The sequence below is a fragment of the Macaca mulatta genome, chromosome 2 (assembly GCF_049350105.2).
Source record: "Macaca mulatta isolate MMU2019108-1 chromosome 2, T2T-MMU8v2.0, whole genome shotgun sequence".
NCBI classification, from domain to species: domain Eukaryota; kingdom Metazoa; phylum Chordata; class Mammalia; order Primates; family Cercopithecidae; genus Macaca; species Macaca mulatta.
Genome location: NC_133407.1, coordinates 198,804,109 through 198,808,764, shown reverse-complemented (window position 1 = coordinate 198,808,764; position 4,656 = coordinate 198,804,109). Strand labels below are relative to the sequence as shown.

General features: G+C 35.2%; 1 pseudogene across 1 annotated transcript; it reads left to right on the top strand.

The window, feature by feature from the left end:
* Positions 1-2,297: 2,297 nt before the first annotated feature.
* On the top strand, positions 2,298-3,069 carry LOC100425996 (peptidyl-prolyl cis-trans isomerase A pseudogene; annotated as a pseudogene). Its single transcript, XR_001442335.3, has one exon. The product of XR_001442335.3 is annotated as a peptidyl-prolyl cis-trans isomerase A pseudogene (transcript).
* Positions 3,070-4,656: the final 1,587 nt, after the last annotated feature.

Sequence of the window (4,656 nt, the reverse complement as noted above, 5' to 3'; positions counted from 1 at the left end):
CTTTGGGAGGCTGAGGCAGGTGGATCATCTGAGGTCAGGAGTTCGAGACCAGCCTGGCCACCATGGTGAAATCCCATCTCTACTAAAAATCCCATCTCTACTAAAAATACAAAATTAGCTGGGCGTGGTGGTGCACACCTATATTCCCAGTTATTTGGGAGGCTGAGGCAGGACAATTGCTTGGAACCTGGGAGGAAGAGGTTGCAGTGAGCAGAGATCGCACCACGGCACTCCAGCCTGGGCAACAGAGGAAGACGCCATCTTGAAACAAAGAAACACACAAAAAACAACAACACCTGTGACAGGTTGTAAAGAATAAAGTTGTGATAGTAATCTTCAAAAATATCCCCTTCACAGCTGCCTGATTACTTAAAGTATTGCTGTATATTGTCTTCATTTCAATTTAGAGAACATCATCCCACAAGATAAATTTAAATTTTTCTCCCACTCATAAGTGTATTAGATAACCTCAATATCAACACAAAATACAAAGCAAAAAAGGAAAATAAGATTTAATCTTCTTAAGGGAAGAGTGTGGTATAAGCATGGTACCTCTTCAGCTGTTTAAGACTAATAGCCAATATGATGGTATTTGAAGGTGGGATATTTGGGAGATAATTAAACCGTGAGACTGAAACCCTCATGAATAGGATTAGTGCCCTTATAAGAAGAGGCACTAGAGGAATTATATCCCTCTCCACAATGTAAGAATACAGCAAGAACACAGCCACCTGCCAAGCAGGAAATGTGCTCTCCCTAGACACTGGATCTGCTGGGTTTGCTGGGACTTGATTTGGGACTTCCTAGCCTCTGAAACTATGAAAAATACATTTCTGTAATTTATGCTACTCAGTATATGGTATTTTTGCTATAATTGCCTGAAGTACCTCAGGCATTTATCAACACCAGTTAGCCTCCACTATTATAAGAAACATAAACAAACAAACACTAAAAGGAGAGCACCTGTGAGGCAGAATCCTATTAAAGTCCTCATTTAAAGCAGCATATCGATGATATAGGTCCAGTTAATTAAGCTAATGTGAAGGGGAAAATACTAACTTCAGAACTTTGTTTTAGCCTGTGCACAAGATAGATCTATCTATTCAGTTTTTCTCCCTGATGTTAGCTCCACGGGAGAATTATATGAATACATATAATGACTTCCTTTGTTTTCTCCTACATCACTGGCAGAAGTATTTGGAACACTGTCTGTTCTTGACGTACTTGACCGTGAATCAGCATTTAACACCTTGGCCTTCATATTTATACAGGAAGCCTAAATAATCCAAAATGTACTGAATTCAAGCTAGATCTTCAGCGCTCCAAATACCAGTAGTCGGAAAACTGCTTGCTTTGCTAACACTATTCAGACAAACATGATCAATGCCCACAGATCCCAAGTTCTTCCTCTAACTAATCATCCCTTACTCAAGTTACAAAGGGTCCTAGTTTACAAGTTTTAAGGAATGGATTCCAAGGAAGAGGCCTGCTTCCCCTAGGAAGTCATAAGAAATAATTCCTTCATGTTTTTCTTACTTCTAAACTTAACATCTGAAATCTAAACACCTTTGATAATCCATCATCACCCAGACTTTCATCTTTCTTGTTTATTTTATACTTTCTATTTTATTCAATATTCTTGCCCTCTTTGACTCCCATAATATTTTCAACTGTGTCTTCTGAAAGTCATGGTATGTCCTCAAGCAAAATCATGTTTTAATCCAATCCTAGACTGTGAGGACACTGTCTTCCCTGAAGTCGTTTAAAATCTAGACTGCAATTCTCCCATGTCCCATTACAACATATTCTAATCACCGTTTCTAAACTATTGTCCCTTTCCCTTATGTAAAGGAACTCATCTTTTCTTTTTTTTCCATCAACACATACTATTCTCTAACATTCTATGTTGAAGAAAATTTCCAAATCCTCTACCGTTTTGCTAAAAAAAATTATAATATGGATCTTCTATAGCACTACTATCATTATTATTTACAGAATCACCCAATTTAAACAATAAAATCTTTAAAATCCATGTTATATTTTTTACTAACTTAACAAAATAACAAACAGGTGTTTCTGTATATTTATCAGAGTAGACATACAGAAACATCTGTGTGTTTATATATATACATTATGTGTATATATATACACACACACACAAATATAAAACATAAGCAATATATAAGACACATTGATTTCTACTCTGATATATATAATAGAGTTGATATGAAATAATATATGTAGTATGATATATATATATCAGAGTAAAAATATAGATAGAATGTGTACAGATAGAGGCTTTGCAGACGCTGCCGCCGAGGAAAGTCCTGTACTACTAGCCATGGTCAACCCTACCGTGTTCTTCGACATTGCCGTCGACGGCGAGCCCTTGGGCCGCGTCTCCTTCGAGCTGTTAGCAGACAAGGTTCCAAAGACAGCAGAAAATTTTCGTGCTCTGAGCACTGGAGAGAAAGGATTTGGTTATAAGGGTTCCTGCTTTCACAGAATTATTCCAGGGTTTATGTGTCAGGGTGGTGACTTCACACGCCATAATGGCACTGGTGGCAAGTCCATCTCTGGTGAGAAATTTGAAGATGAGAACTTCATCCTAAAGCATACAGGTCCTGCCATCTTGTCCATGGCAAATGCTGGACCCAACACAAATGGTTCCCAGTTTTTCATCTGCACTGCCAAGATTGAGTGGTTGGATGGCAAGCATGTGGTCTTTGGCAAAGTGAAAGAAGGCATGAATATTGTGGAGGCCATGGAGCGCTTTGGGTCCAGGAATGGCAAGACCAGCAAGAAGATCACCATTGCTGACTGTGGACAACTCGAATAAGTTTGACTTGTGTTTTATCTTAACCACCAGACCATTCCTTCTGTAGCTCAGGAGAGCACCTCTCCACCCCATTTGCTCGCAGTATCCTAGAATCTTTGTGCTCTCGCTGCAGTTCCCTTTGGGTTCCATGTTTTCCTTGTTCTCTCCCATGCCTAGCTGGATTGCAGAGTTAAGTTTATGATTATGGAATAAAAACTAAGTAACAAACAAACAAACAAACAAACAAAAAAGAATGTGTACAGATAGAATGTGGATAGATAGATACTGGATTTTATCTATTCTCGATCAGCAGATAAAGTGCAATGTAACAGCTGAAATATATAGAAAAAGGTATTACAAATGAAGAGAATTTAATAGCAAATAAACTGAGATAAGAAATTGTAAATTCTGTTCAGTAGAATTTTTCTTGAAGACAAGTGTGTAATATAAAAATGGAAATGCAGACAAATTGACAGAAAATCAAGTAAGAATTATTATTAATTTATCTTTTTAATAATGCATAAAAGCCCATCTGAATTTTGTGACAAACTTTTAGTGAAAAAATCATTTTCTGGTACTTCTAAAAGAAATATGATAGGAAATAAGGATAGTAGTGTGAATCTTCAAGGGAAGAATGCACTTAATTCCTAAATTTTATATTCCAAAGGAAGTTAGAAAAGGTCTTGTAATGTTTTATACAACCATGTCTCCATTTATAAATATTTAATTTTGATTTGATTTCTACTGCTAGAAGTTCATCTCTTATTTTCAATAATGGTTCATAAAGAGATATAATAACAGACTTCAGGCTTTAGAATGTTGTAGGGAAGATAGAGGGAGGGTTTTGCCATTAACTAAAACTTCAGTAGAACTTTATTTTCATACCAAAACTAGGCATTCAGTTTTTTAGATAATAATAGTAATAGCAATAGATATGTACTGTTTATTTTCCCAACTAGACAGCTGGGATAGTTAGATAGAATGGGTAGCTATTACTATTCATTGTTATTACTATTATTATTTTAAAAATAACACAAAAGAAATATAAAATGTGACTCCGGTCAGATTTTGAAATGTCTGTAATGAGTTCGAATGAAGATTTCACATGCCCAAAAGAGTAATCATAAAAATTAAAATATGTGAGAATATACAGGAAAGAAGAAAGGAAAAGAGCTGGAGAGTATTTTGCTGACAGATAAGGCAACAAGGATGAAAGTGCTATTGGGAAGCAAGAGACATTGGAGAAAACCCTATTTATGATTAAACATAGAAACAAATATCAAAATCGAAATACAAATTGATTAAACTATTCTGACATAGTTACAGAGAAAGTATCAATTCCAAAACATAAATACAGTTGGAGATAATTTTAAAATGTTGAAAGATGTAATATTTTATGAAAGAGTAAGTTGTATTTATCCATACAATAAAAGGGTATATCTTCTTCACATTTAGTCAGACAAACAAGAAAATTGCAGGTGTTGAATTATGTGGAAAAATGTAAAATAAGTTAAGAATGGACTGAAGCATACAGACTTATTTTTTCCTTAAATATTGTTATTTTGTACATCTGTGCTCTTATGAGAAGTCTGTAAGAAGGATGGGCAATAAACCACCTTTGTTTTTCTATGATTAAGCTTTACTTGAATAGCAGCAGAATCAGTTTAACCGAAATGAGTGGAGGAACAGCATAGCTATTTAACATTCTCTGAATTTTTCATATGTGTTAAATTATTTAGTGTTTAACAAAATGTGCCTGTTAACATGATAAGTTTATATGGCTTTTTATTGAACTTGATGCACCTAGTATGTTATTTTTACTGTGTAAATATTTTATA